This window comes from Cydia amplana, chromosome 23 (genome assembly GCF_948474715.1).
Source record: "Cydia amplana chromosome 23, ilCydAmpl1.1, whole genome shotgun sequence".
NCBI classification, from domain to species: Eukaryota; Metazoa; Arthropoda; class Insecta; order Lepidoptera; family Tortricidae; genus Cydia; species Cydia amplana.
Genome location: NC_086091.1, coordinates 9,559,196 through 9,574,630, shown reverse-complemented (window position 1 = coordinate 9,574,630; position 15,435 = coordinate 9,559,196). Strand labels below are relative to the sequence as shown.

General features: G+C 38.5%; 2 long non-coding RNA genes across 2 annotated transcripts; one reads left to right on the top strand and one right to left on the bottom strand.

Annotated features, from left to right (window-relative positions):
• Positions 1 to 5,539: 5,539 nt before the first annotated feature.
• LOC134658902 (uncharacterized) lies at positions 5,540 to 7,761 on the top strand. The gene is made up of 3 exons (XR_010097770.1): positions 5,540 to 5,620; positions 6,661 to 6,867; positions 7,563 to 7,761. It is a non-coding gene; the product is annotated as an uncharacterized LOC134658902 (long non-coding RNA).
• A 3,426-nt stretch (positions 7,762 to 11,187) lies between these two features.
• LOC134658885 (uncharacterized) lies at positions 11,188 to 15,088 on the bottom strand. Its single transcript, XR_010097762.1, has 3 exons — positions 15,050 to 15,088; positions 12,726 to 12,891; positions 11,188 to 11,238 (listed from the first exon to the last, which is right to left on the bottom strand). It is a non-coding gene; the product is annotated as an uncharacterized LOC134658885 (long non-coding RNA).
• Positions 15,089 to 15,435: the final 347 nt, after the last annotated feature.

The following is a 15,435-nucleotide window of genomic DNA, read 5'->3' as shown; positions in this document are numbered from 1 at the left end:
TCGCATCGCGAAAGCTGAAGATATAGACTCGAATCGGGCCTTGATCTCCTGATCACTGGAGGGCGTAAAATATTAACCCTTTATTAAATTTAACCCTATCACAACGAAACGAAGTTCAAAAGTGCGAAATATATCCCTCTGCCTTATTAAGACTTCGTTATATGTTAACACCTGTTTCAGAATACAAATGCGACCCCGGAGAAGTGATTCAAGCCAGGCCTCTCTGCGAGTGCAAGTGCGTTGGGAAGGACATTCTATCCTGCCCGCTGTCGTGCCAAGTCGGCAGACCGCTCAACTAGTGCGCCAACCAGATCGCTCGACCAGTCCGAGTTCAATAGGGATAATGGCAGGACATTGATTTTTTAGAAATCCTAGTGAAATTAATAGAAAATGAGCAATTTGTCACACTGTATTGGACATTAATAAAAGTGTTCAAGTTAAGTTAAAGTTTTTTTTACATCCAGAAATGAAAAAAATAATATAATGGTAGAATTAGATTCATAGAAAAATAGATTACAACTATATACGAGTAAACGCATTATTTCACTGTATAAAACGGAATTTTCTTGTTTTCCGTACTTCAATGCGACTTCTCAAAGTCAACGTGACGTCACGATCACTTGCCGTTTTGTTAGGGGCGCTTGATGAGTAGAAATGATTATGTATGTATGTATGTCACTTTATTGCACTTTATATATATATACATACAAAGTATTCAGTTCTAACTACATCAGAAGTCTAATAACCTCAACTTTTTCAACCTCTCCTCATGAGTGAGGCAACAGATTGCGATTTCCTTACGTCCACTGGTAGATCGTTCCACAGCTTAACTGAGACTTTGCTGATTTTGCTTTGCTTTGCTGATTATCAGACTTTAACGATGATTTATGTTTATGACCTTTTTATTGCTTTCATGCAATGGGTCCCATACAGACATTTGATTCTCAAATTAAACCTGAGCGACTGATACCATTAATAGAAACTTGTCATCTAGCCTATAACTACATACAGAATACAGATGCGACCCCGGACAGGTCATTGGAGGTGAGCCTGACCTGCGAGTGTACGTGCGTACGGCGGGACATCCTGTCCTGCCCGCTTACGTGCTAGTGCCAGCCAGGTCGGCAGACCGCTCAACTAGACTAGTTGAGCGGTCTGCCGCACACTAAGTGTGCGAACATGGCGCTCGAGCGGTGCCATTACCATGTTAAACGCAAACCTTCCTTTTAACAGTAAGAAATACCTCATCGCCTCCTTAAAGTCCTAAACATTCTACATAAGAAAAAACACAAAGAGATGATATTATAGGTATTTTTTTCAAAATACGCAAATTGCAAAAAATGCGCGGACGTGGCATGCCCAGACAGAGATGGCGGGACGACTTAGACGCCTTCACCAGTAACTGGCCGGAAATAGCACAACAACGGGAGCTGTGGAGATCAAGGGGAGAGGCCTTTGCCCAGCAGTGGGACACTGAAACGGGCTATTAAAAAAAAACAAAAGAAAACGCAAATTGCGGGGATCTTTTTCTTTTACTTCAATTAAGGCGTAATCTGTGTGACAGAGAAAGATGCCCTCAAATTGCGAACTTCGATTTTCGCGGTTATAGCCTGTGGTGTGTGTGGTACACCACGTGACCAAAACGTCGTAAGCGCCGTAAAATTCATGGCGCATACGCGTTTCGTCGCGAAATTCACGCTCCGCTTCTATGGTTTGTTGTCAAAACAACAACTAATGGCGCAATATACTGGTTCTCTGTGCCTGTGTAAGGCCTGAGTGGACGCTCGGAGCGGAGCGTTGGGCGGGGTGCAGCGTGGCGTCGGGCTCACAAGTAATTTGAGCAGCGTGCACTAAGGCCGCTCCTATACGCTTGCATTTGTTTCACATGCACGCCGCACGCCCCGCCCCGCTGCACGCCCAACTCGAGCGTCCACTCAGGTCTTACACTTACTCGTATTGTATTAGTTAAATATACATTTATCGTAAAAATTGAAAACGAATTATCTGGCCAAAATAATAGCTTTGAAATCAATTTAATTCGCTCAAACGATTATTTCAGAGTCGTAATAAAGTGGATTGTGCGCATTTTGACGGCCACCCGTAAAGATGAAATCTATAATCATCTTAATTTTCTCCCGTGTAAGTAATAAGTATAATAATAACATAGTTAATAATTGTTTATTCAAAAATGTAGAATCTCAATAGCATAACACACTTATACAAATTAAAACTAAACTACAACTAGCTTAACCTATGGGGTCTACATATAATATGTACAAATATCTCCTATACCTAGGTATGTATAGCTGGCACTTGGGAGTGTGCCCACAAGACTGGCCGCGTTTCCTCGCTGGATGGCAGTGCCAATGCGCTGAGCGAGGAACGAGCCGTAATATATTGTATTGTATATTGGACGTCTTATTATATGTTGTAGAGGTTGGCCCAAAAACACGTTGACAACGTTTTTAACTTATGAATCCGGGAAAATTAGCAGTGGTGCAAGATAATTTTCCCGAATTCATAAGTTCAAAAGAGTGGCCACCCTACTCGCCTGATCTAAATCCAATGGATTATAGTTTGTGGTCAATCTTAGGGACACAGGTATATGCTACTAAACACAAAAGTTTAAATGCTCTAATAGCAACACTTACCAAAAAATATCCTTTGAGGTGCTGCGGCATATCGTTGAAAATTTTAACAAACGTTTGCGTTTGTGTATCATAGCGAAAGGAGGCTATTTTTATGACAGTTAATTTTTGTTGCATAAAAATACTGTATATCTTATATTGTACGTCCCACTGCTGGGCACAGGCCACTTTACATGCGCGAGAGGCCACGCTGTAGGTACGCCGGCCCAATGCGGGTTGGGGACTTCACAATACACCTTTGCATTTCTTTGCGGATAAATTTATGCAAGCGGATTTCTCACGATGATTTCCTTCCTATTTGATATTCACCACTACCCCCTTATTCATAAAACTTTACGGGCCCGATTTAGTTAAACTATGTTTTATCCCTTTCTTACGAATAATTGCTAATAAAATTGAGGTTTGTAGCACGTTTATGAATAAGGTAAAGGTACTGGTGCTTGACGCACGGTGGGACAGCAGAGTGACATCTATTGGGCATAAGCATGTCGAGCGTCGAGCACTAGTACGTTTACCTTATATGTTTATTTTTTATTTCAGGTATTATTAACTGGCGCCTTGCCCTATTTTTATAGAAAGGGCAATTACGATTGGTTTTGGGACAAAGGTTCGTATAAACGCGAGTTATTCCTGTATCACAATTTTTCATTATTGACTATTGTAATAAAAAAAAGCCTAACTAGTGCCTCTGTGAGTTGTAGACCTCGCAACGTGCGTAAAAGATTTACATAAACATACATAAAGAATACTTGAATGAGTCATTATCACAACGAACTCACATTTTAGTCTTAGTGTAAGGCGTGAGTGGACGCTCGAGGTGGGCGTGCAGCGGCGCGGGGCGTGCGTCGTGCATGTTAAACAAATGCAAACGTATAGGAGCGGCCTTAGTGCACGCTGCTCAAATCACTTGTGAGCCCGACGCCACGCTGCACGCCCCGCCGAACGCTGCGCTTCGAGCGTCCACTCAGGCCTTACACTTAAGCGCCATCACCTAATATTATTAGTGATTTTACAAACAAAATCACGAATATTATTAGCTTGTATTTTATTAACATGATTAACATTTTATTTCAGATGCCAAGGATAATACAGAACACGACACTGACCGTAAATTAACACTATTTATATTATTTTTAACTAAGTAACTAATGTTGTACCTATAATATTTCTACCTGAAAACTAATGTTGTATAATGTTTCATATGGTGGAAATATTAGCTGTCCTTGGGTGAGGTCTTGGTAGCTCAGATGGCAGAGCATTGGGCTCGTGATCCAATCGTCGTGAGTTCAAGGCTCACCCGAGGCAGTAAATTTTTCCACTTTTTGAATTTACACAGCTTGATAGCGTCGTTTGTGGACGTTTCTGCTTATCACAACATTAATTCCACAGCGGCTAGAGAATTCTTTAGGAGGAGCACTACACGTCGCTCTCGTGAAGTTGTCACACAGAAACCAGATTACGACCACACTGCCGGACCAGAGTATACCACACAAGGCGGTAATATTTCTGTACTTGGCCCATTGAGTTATTATTACTATAGATAAGCCATACCACACAATGAAATTGTCGCAATCACAACCTGTACCACGCGACCGAAACGTCGTAAGCGCCGTAAAATTCATGGCGCTTACGCGTTTAGGTCGCGAGATTTACGCTCCGCTTCTAGGGTTTGTTGTCAAAACAACTCGTGCCGCAATATACTGGTTCTCGGTGCCGGTTCTATACGTAGTAATAATACCTAGTTCAATGAATCACAATGGTCTCTATTGTTTCCCAAAAAGTTTTAAGTCATAATGTACTTATTGTTTGCCCGCATTTTCGTTAGTCATAATTTACTTGGTTCAGAAACGCGTTACTTTTCAGGGCTGCCATAAAACAAACCTAACCTAACCTATCTATAGGAAATACACCTTACGAAAATCCTGAAAAGGTAACGGTTTCAGTTTTAGGACTAATGATAATATGACAAACAATACATTATGACTTACAACCTCATGGGAAACAAAGGGATCCATCACAATAACTCTTTTGTTTCGTTGTAGTTGAGTAAAAAAACTAACTTAGTATAAACTCTAATATGGTAGACTTTCAAAATTAACCTACGTTTCTTTACATTTTTAGGGTTCCGTACCCAAAGGGTAAAAACGGGACCCTATTACTAAGACTCCGCTGTCCGTCCGTCCGTCCGTCCGTCCGTCTGTCACCAGGCTGTATCTCACGAACCGTGATAGCTAGACAGTTGAATTTTTCACAGATGATGTATTTCTGTTACCTCTATAACAACAAATACTAAAAACAGAATAAAATAAAGATTTAAGTGGGGCTCCCATACAACAAACGTGATTTTTGACCGAAGTTAAGCAACGTCGGGCGGGGTCAGTACTTGGATGGGTGACCGTTTTTTTGCTTGTTTTGCTCTATTTTTTGTTGATGGTGCGGAACCCTCCGTGCGCGAGTCCGAATCGCCCTTGGCCGGCTTTTGGTTCCATTCTCCAACGTTATCCTTCATTTTCTGTAACTCTAACCGATAGTTTTTTTATGTTTTTCAAGAATATAATTATCACAAATACAAATAATTACAGATCTTACATCATATTATTATACCACAGAGGAATATACAACAGAACCGTATTATAATCCAGAAGAAACTTCATACGCACCACACTATAACACGGAGGCACCAGTGACAGAATTCAATTATGATAACACAGAGGCACCGGTGACAGAACCCGATTATTATAACAAAGAGACACCTAAAAAACCCGAATATGATAACACAGAGGATCCAGTGACAGAACCCGATTATTATAACAAAGATACACCTAAAGAACCCGATAATTATAAGACAGAGGATCCATTAGTCACAGAACCTGATTATCATAATACAGCCCAACCAGACTATGAAATCACTACAGTACCAGATAACGAAGATGTAGACATACGAAACAAAGCGTATTATGAAAAACGCAAAAGTAACTGTAATATAGCCATTATAGCCCATTGAAATGTTAGATTTCACTCTATGAATTTTAAGCTAGAGTTAGACCAAGAAAAGTCTGCAGCGATTTTGATAGCCCACGCAGTGCAAGTGTTATTTACACGTCAAAAATTCATAAAAGTTTGACGTTTCAAATGACACTTGCACTGCGTGGGCTATCAAAATCGCTGCAGACTTTTCTCGGTCTGACTCTATTGAATATTTACACCTCAAGTGTCATTCTATGGAACTTGCTAACTACTCGTATGTAAACAAAAGTCACTAGTAAATTGATCATTTTTGACAATTTTAATATGGGGGTTTGTTTACATAGTTAGCAAGTTCCATAGAATGACACTTTAATAATATAATTAATATCTAAAAAAAAACGGAGTTACCTGCATACTTTATTCATGAAAATTATATTGTAAAGCGACTTATTAACACTTTATAAAGCGTATAAAGTAGGTATACTGGGTCAACCAAATCTTGTCAGTAAATAGGAACAAAAAAAACTATACTCATCCTTTTCTTTTGGGTGCTAGTACTAGTGTAAGACAAAGATAGTATGATTCTCTCTGTCTATGTTTGAAATCAAACAGACCTTTGACACACTATAACTTTACGTAATTTGTTCTGCTTTTAGCATAAATATAAATCCATATTGGCTAATCGTTTGATGAATTTGATTTGTCAATTAAATACCTTATTTTAATAATCTTCATATAGTCTGTCAAGCCGGATATGTCAGTAGCAATGTAAAGCAAACTAAAGTATGGTATCCCTAGGAAACGAACAAAAAGCAGCAATGTACATCGAACAACGATGAAAATGTAAACAAAACAGAAGAACTGGTTCCACAGATAAAATATAAATGACACGCGATTTTAGAAAAATTCAAACGTAGTGTTGCTAACCCGCGATTTTTCAAATTTGCCGCATTTTTCTACTGACAAGATTTGATTGACCAAGTATAGTTATGTGATATACTTTTATAATAATACTGTAAATATAATTTTCATTTGACATTTACAGAACAGGCCCTAAGCTGTAAAGGCAACGAACACGTGACGTTCAAGATGGATAAAATCGGCAGACCGGATTGTCAATTTTGTACGTGTAACGGTGAAGGAATATTGCTATGCTCCAGTGTCCCGTGCTCGGATGGTGGTTTAGATGTTGGGGAGCGACATGAAAGATTATTGCACAACTCTGATAGCACGCTCAGTCTGATCTTGCGCGGTAAATTGCAATTTCATACTTATTTTGTACTTATTTTTTAATTTATTTACAAACAAGATATATACAGAGTATTACTAAAAGAAATTAAAAACTTATTTTTAATTTTCTGTTTTGAATATTCGGTGAAACAAAATTCGGTTAGTCATAACTGATAACATCATTTTTTTTAATATAACATTATTCTTAGGGAAATGTATAATATCTTATACCTTTAAACGAGCAATTCTTGTATATTTATTTATTTAAGATAATATGTAGGTATGTAATACCTAATTACTGGGAAAATGCTGACAGGGTCGAGTGGGGTAAACGGGTGGCACTTGCCCAGCAGTGGGACACCAAAGTAGGCTAATAAAAAAAAGTTATATACGATTATACGTAAAATAACGTGATGTTAGTTAGTGCCGACCCGTGGCTCAATATGCATAAGTATATTATTTTTTAATTACTATAATTTTTTTCTTTATTTTTCCCATAATCTATACAACATTACCTGTTTATTTCAATTTATTAGGAAATTATACAAAAAAAATCATGCATTTAAGGGTTAAAGATGTTGCGAATGTCCTGGTAAAAGTATTTTCCGAATTATGGCCCTAGCATGGTCACATTTTCGAATTTGGCGTGCTTTAGCGTGTTCGGACTATTTATATGTAGTCCAACCTTTTTATTTAAATCATAATTCTACTTGACAGAATACGCGACTGACTGTAAGCCAGGGGCAACCGTGCACGCTCAACAATGTACTTGTTCGTGCGTCCTTCCGAGCGTCATGTCTTGCCCGAAAGAATGTTTCTACGCGGGCACCGACGACGCTACCGCCGCTAGTGACGTCATAGGTTACGGGATGACAATTATTTAGGAAGAAGAAGTGTTTAATGGTGTCCACGGAAAGCGAAATTTTTCGTACTACAGCGTAAAAACGCCATTTTTTATTATTTGGGAGTCGTTTTTTTTTCATTTTAGTTCCTTATTCTGTACAACATAAACGCAATTTCACTGTACATGTACTCGTACTACAAAAACTTCCACTGAGTTACAGAAAAAAACTCTACCAATTTTTATCAAAATCTGACAAAAAAATAAAAACGACAAAAAAAATGTCCCAAAATACGATCGACTATATATGTGCGCACAATCTGCAATTAAATTGGTTTGTGTCCGTCTACGGTCTTTTTTTTTACCCTAATTATAAGTACAATAAATCCAATATGGGTAAATACATAAATACCTATCAATCTCTACAGGTAGGTACCTACATATCTTAAGTGTAAATTTAGCCTTGGTTTAGCAATTAAACAGTAAACATTTGTACATGAAATTCAAGTACAATTTGAAGAAAGGCTTGATTAAGCTGCCCACGTGTATAACGAATATGCCGTAGCCAATTAAAACTAATTAGATATTTCGAATAGTTTATTTTTATCGCTTGTCACCATGCCTGTCATTTCGCAAGTTTACATACTTGTTAGAACAGACCAGCTATCATGGTCGCATTTTTATCACCTGTCATGCTATGCGTCACTTTCGCACTTACATATTTGTTAGAACGTGACAGGCATGGGGACAGGTGATTAAAATGCGCGCAGAGCAAGCGTAACATTTCAAAATTAGTACCTACTACGAGCGTAGCGAGCCTATCCTCTAAAAATCCAGTATAAAAATTTTGAAATATCGATCCGTTATTCCGGTATTTTGTGATTTCGGAATTTTGATATTCATTCCTTAGTCGGCAAACTTTTTAGGGATCTTAAATAGCCGCAAAGGTTGTTTTCTGTGGTCTACGAACTGATATGTTGGTCCCTTGAAGAGCCGCAATCATAGTTCTAAAGCAGCGATTTGCCGACCCCTGCCCAAGTCTGTACAGGAAATTCCTAATACACGTGTTAAAAAACTGTAGGTATATACATTTAGTTCTACACATTTGGCAAGACACAAACGTGAGAAAATTAAAAATTGTTTATTTCTAAGTTATCTTAGTAACTCTACTGTATTTAGCTGGTAGCTGCGCGCAACTACGCTCCCTACAGGTGTTCACGGAAGACCAGCGTCAGGTACTACTCCAGTAGGACCCGGCATCATGCTGAGTGTTCACCTTTTTCAGTGTAGTAACAGTGTACAAGTTAGTTAAAAGTCTTTTCTTTCTTCCTGTGTCATCATCTTCCTCGCGTTGTCCCGGCATTTTGCCACGGCTCATGGGAGCCTGGGGTCCGCTTGGCAACTAATCCCAGTAATTGGCGTGGGCACTAGTTTTTACGAAAGCGACTGCCATCTGACCTTCCAACCCAGAGGGTAAACTAGGCCCGTATTGGGATTAGTCCGGTTTCCTCACGATGTTTTCCTTCACCGAAAAGCGACTGGTAAATATCAAATGATATTTCATACATACGAGTAAGTTCCGAAAAACTCATTGGTACGAGCCAGGGTTCGAACCCGCGACCTCCGGATTGCAAGTCGCACGCTCTTACCGCTAGGCCACCAGCGCTTTTTTTCTCTCAACTCAATTTCAAACAAATCTAAATTTTGAAAGCCTTTATCTCGGAAACTATTCAATCTACACAGACAGTTCTAATCGAATATTGTAGCAAATTTAGTCTTCTTAAAAAATGTCTAAGGTAGGTACTATCAAAAACTAGTCCTTTAGGGTTAGAATCGCTCAAAACTAAAAAAAAACTAAATTTTCGCGGTTTTTTCGATTTTTGTCAAAGTTGCGTTCGGCGCTCGAGGTCACAAACTTGGATTATTCATTGGGCCAACATCATAAATAAATCTGCAAAAAATCAGAACTAACGGATTTGACGCAAACGCTAAATGTATAAATTTACTGTAGTATTAGTTAGTATTAGTTCCAGCTCAGTTCGTAATATATAGTAAGCTCAATGTGGCTAATTCAGTCATAGGGACTATTGCGTCTAGCGTTCCGTTAGCGTTTTCGTCTAGCGTTTTTCTCGAACAACGAACAAAATTGATAATTTCATCGACTAAGCGGCGATTGCTTAAGTATAGTTTCAGCAATCTTTTGAGAATTGTCCTTAAAAGTCACCTTCTGTGTATGAAAAAGAAGTAGACGGCCTAGCCAAGGTGACAATCGCTTTCGCTTCGCCATCGAATCGCTTTGTGTCTCTCTATTACTCTTCCATATTAGTGTGACAGTGACAGTCGCGATTCGTTCCCTACGGAGCGATAGCGACTGGCATGTTGGCTACGGGGTAGCTTCATTTGATATCTTCTTGAGCAGCTGAGGCGTGTTTATGCCAGGGATCGGAGCCGGATTTATTGACAAAAACTTCGAAATAACAAATTTTCAGTTCTTTTTAAATAGGTACTCGAAATGTAAAACTCTGTTGTATTTAATAGGTATATGTAACGACTTCGTATTATTAGATTGCCCAATTAGAAATGAAATAATTAGCATAGAACGAAAAAATACCGTTTTCGTTCCCATATACAAAATAACCGGTATCCGATCCCTGGTTCATACCTTGTAAAAGCACCGTTCTGATTCAGACTACACCGATTCCTACAGTCGAGTATGACATTTGCGGTTAAACCGTTAACCCAGTGTGTAATTTTTCTGGTAACCATGGTTACTCCAGGTTTAACCAGTGGTGCAAGTGGCTGTAAGTATATGTCGTGCCGCATTACTGCAGCAGTAATGCTGGTGCAGTCTAAATTCGAACATCACCTTTTGAACAATTTTGTTCAGGCTTCTTTAGGATGCAACCAGGAATAGGAAAATGAGGACGGATTTTTTCTGAGTTAATGATAAAAAGCGGCCAAGTGCGAGTCGGACTCACCCATGAAGGGTTCCGTATTTAGGGGATTTATGACATTAAAAAAAAAACTACTTACTAGATCTCGTTCAAACCAATTTTCGGTGGAAGTTTGCATGGTAATGAACATCATATTTTTTTTTAGTTTTATCATTCTCTTATTTTAGATGTTACGGGGGGGGGGGGGACATTTTACCAATTTGGAAGTGTCTCTCGCGCAAACTATTCAGTTTAGAAAAAAATGATATTAGTAAAAATTTTTGAGTTTCAGTTTTAAGTATGGGGAACCCCCAAAATTTATTGTTTTTTTTTTTTTCTATTTTTGTGTGAAAATCTTAATGCGGTTCACAAAATACATCTACTTACCAAGTTTCAACTGTAGTTCTTATAAGTGGCTGTGACATACGGACGGACAGACAGACGGACAGACGGACAGACGGACAGACAGACAGACAGACATGACGAATCCATAAGGGTTCCGTTTTTTGCCATTTGGCTACGGAATCCTAAAAATGGGTTATAAAAAAACGAAATAGACACGAAAATGTTTATTAGTTTTAAAATTGGATGCTGGACATGTTGATGATGTCATCAGGCACTGAAACAAAATTATATTTGTATTAAAACTTCTACTCGCTCTTATTTCATTTAAAACGAGAACTTTGATTGTATGGGAGCGGTTTTTTGGTGGTAGGTTCGTGTGACTCTTAATGCCCGTCAAACACCAGATCTATCAGATTTTACAGACATATACAACCCTAGCTAGATCGGGCCTAAAAATAGCTTATATCTGATGATACATGTTAACTCAAAGGTTGTCCAGAAAAGTGTTTTAGCGATAATATCGCCTGTTGTTACGTAGGTAGTTATATTTTTTTAATATAATCTTTAATAGAAAAAACCGACGTCTCTAACTACTAACCTAACCCACTTAACGGCGCCTCTACTTTATTTGGTAATATATATACGCATGCCTTTAAGATTGGAGGAGTTCCCTCGATTCCTCATGGGACCCAACATCAAAACTCGAGCTTGACAAAAATGTGGCTTAAAAACTTAACTTGCTTAACAAACATAACGAAGAGGACAAATCGCCAAACTTGAACTATACGTCGTTAAAGAGTTCCGTTCTGATCATCATCAACAGTTCCACTTCCTCAAATGTTACTTTTTTGAATATATATGCTTGACAGTAATGACGGAGATATGGAGTAACAAACATTTAAACAACCGCCTCGCATATTAGCCGCACAATGCGGTCTGCAGGAGCGGCTGCTGAGCACGCGGCGTCCCTTAAAAAAGATAAATACTCGGCGCTGAGCGGGTATCTGTTCGTTCCCCTCGCCGTGGAGACCTCAGGTTGCTGGTGCGCGGAGGGTAAGACCTTCCTCCGCGAGCTGGGTCGTCGCCTGAGTGAAAGGGGCCTTGACCCCCGCTCCGGGTTCTTCCTGATGCAAAGGCTGTCCATCGCGATACAACGCGGCAACGCAGCGAGCGTGATGGGCACCTTTGCGTCAGGGACAGCCCGGGACGGGTTTTAGTAAGTATTTATTTTTTATATTTTTAGTTTGTATTTATATTTAAGTTTTTGCAATAAATGTTCTTCTTCAATTGATAACCTCCTCCTTTTGAGATTTGGAAGTCGGTTAAAAACTATTGTAACAGATTATATAGCGCATAATGTATTTAAAATATATCCCGACGTTTCGAGCCCTTCACAGCTGCGTTTCATGAGTTCCCGAAGACATTAGTTTTTTGTTTAATTTTGTTTGTTGTTTTACATATAAAAAGTTGTATGTCAAAAATTACATTTTTGATACAAGCTTTTATCGCTGACTACTTTTCATTCAACAGGCAACTAATTGATACTAATCGAGACAATTGTAACAAACCCAAACACAATTAAGGTTCGTTGTTTTATCACATAATATATCCTATTATGGTGACATCCTGCGTACATAATGTCGAATATCTGTGAGGAATAATGGGAAGTTGTCTAATTTAGCTTGGAAGATTTAACCCGAAAAACATTGCAAGGTAAATAAAAGCTTGTTATTGGTGTAATAGAAATATTAACTTACTTACTCAATACTCATAGCTCCTTTGCCTGACTAACGCAGTACTGTAGATTATCTGGGGCGTAGATGCACAGCTTCTTTTTGGTCCCCTTTCCATTTCCATTTCCTTTCCCCATTGTCATCGGTTCTGAACCAGCATCGTCGTTTAATGATGCCTCGTCATCATCAACACCCTTGGAGAAATAAAGTGTTACTTATTAGCTGGGATAAAAAAGTTGGCATTTGATCAAAAAGTTCAATAAAGGATTTAAAAACGATATAAACGGATTATGTCGCCGTTCGTGGTGAGCGGAAGACTGGAGTAAAATATAAATTCTCCTCTATCAAAATCATAGTTTGCAAAACTACCCAGCTAGCTAAGTACATTCATAAATCTATAGTTTGTGTATTTTTTTCTACATTGTAACTTTGACAGAGGTGTAGTATTTATGCTTTTCTTCAAAAACGAACGCTTGAAAGGGTTCAAAACATAAATGTTGCTGATTGTAATTGAAGACTACCTATGTTTTTTTTTAATTAAGGAGGTAAAAACAAATAAATAAAAACAAATTAGCTACCTGGTCACCGTCTGCGTTCAACTAAAATATGGAAATAGTTATTTGTTTTAAAAAGTTGTTGTTTACCCTTTCGTGCTAATATTGATAATACTACCTAATTGTATAATTTCATACAAAATCAAAGAAAATCAATTTAAAATGAATGTTACTAAATATTTATCATTCAAAATCATCATTTTAAAGTCAATTCTACCAGCCAACATAAGGAAACAACTCATGCATTTAGAAAGAAAGAAAAAAGAAAAGAAAGAAAAATCATTTATTCGATAAATCACACATACTTTCATACACAGGACAAAAGATGAAAAACAAAGCAAAAGAAAAGGGTAACAACAATAATACATAGACAGCAGACAAAGTAATATTCACACAGACATAAAAAATTATTACACTTGAGTCCAGCAATGTGTGCCATAAGGAAAGGATTTGAATCAGCATATTGTCGCAATTTGCAAGAGAGGCAAAATTACAACGCTGTTATTTTGCCAAGGCCTGAGGGAGTGACTTTATTAATATGAAGTGGAGTGACTTAGTAAATTTAGTAATAAGTACATTTAATTACTTTGCCCCACATGTACTCGTAGTTAAAGTGCAACTTAGATAAAATAAGTAGATAATACCAAATCTTAAGACGAATTAATTTACCTGATCCACCGCGTCGTCCTCGCTGACACCCTAAAATTAAGTAATAAGAAATAGTTATACATTGGTACAGTATATGCGTTATTATTTTTTATAATGTGATATTGTCACAGCTGTATCTGTGGGCAGGGGCACCCCAGTACCAGATTCTTCCTCTAAACCGCATCCAACGGAGAGCGACTCGAACTATCGGCTGCCAGCGTATTTCAGATCGGCTTGACTCCTTGGCGCCGCGTAGAGATGTACCCTCGCCACCGGGCGGACACGCCATACATCAAAAATCATTTATATGCGTGCACGGCACGTCTGTACACGCGTCATTGTGTATGTGTGGGTAAGTCGCTTTACTGAGAGGACGCCAGAAGTCTGCCAGATTCATGTCGCGGCCAGTCGCGGGGCGAGGTAATGCGAGTCGGGGCGGGGCGGTGCGTGGCCGTTCTGTATGATAATACTATTACTTATTCTGTGCCCTCGCTCTCCATTTTCGGGGAGTGCTTGGACAATACAAATTCCATACCCATTTTTAAAAGCTTCCAACTCTTGTATTTATGTAAGGGGTCATCCATTAATTACGTCACACGTTTAGGGGGAGGGAGGGGGTGAAGAAAATGTGACATGTTGTGACATGGGGGAGGGGGGAGTCACAAACATTGTGATGTCACTTTAACTTCATCAGTAACCGAAAATTAATTTATATTTTTTTATTCGCTGTACAGTTAAATAATGAGATTTTGGATGTAACTTTCGTTGTGTTATACAATTACTAATATTCATATATCAAAATTTTTTTTCATTAAAAAAATAATGCCGAGTTAATATTGTCGATTTCGTTGAAAACAAAATTGCCTAAAATGTGACCTCACACCAGGGGGGGAGGGATTTGCAAAACGTGACCAAGTGTGACAAGGAGGGGGGGAGGGGTAAAAAAAACCTAGAAATTCGTGTGACGTAATTAATGGATGATCCCTAATAATCAACATCAAAAAAAAATGGCATAGCTGTTGCTAATATGCGTAAAAATATATTCTATAATGCTAATTTTAAGACGGACGGTCATCAAATACGTTTGTATGGAGAAACGGTAGCGTGACTTCGTCCCCTTTTGTCTTAAAAAATAATACATTGTTAATACCTCGGCATCGTCTGCGTCTGGACCGTCCTCTGGGCCCTTGAAACAAAAGAATAATTTCATACATTTTGTAATTAAACATTATTTACAACACGTGCGCGCGCATGCGTGAATGTATAGGTATGCATGTGAATGTAAGGTTTTCAGAAAAAGTGTACTTACTTATTATTTTTTACATGAGGACTATTGATTACAAATTTAAAAAAAAATGTAGTGTCCCCAGTTTTCCTTACAAATTGTAGGAGTCAGTTTTGTGACAGTCCTTAAAAATGTATGTGAAAATGCGGCATGAAACTGTCAATATCCTCCGGACACTTTCTCGTATAAAAAAAGCAATAAAAATGTTTTCGACCGGCTACGCAACGGATTTTGATGCGGTTTTGTTAAAT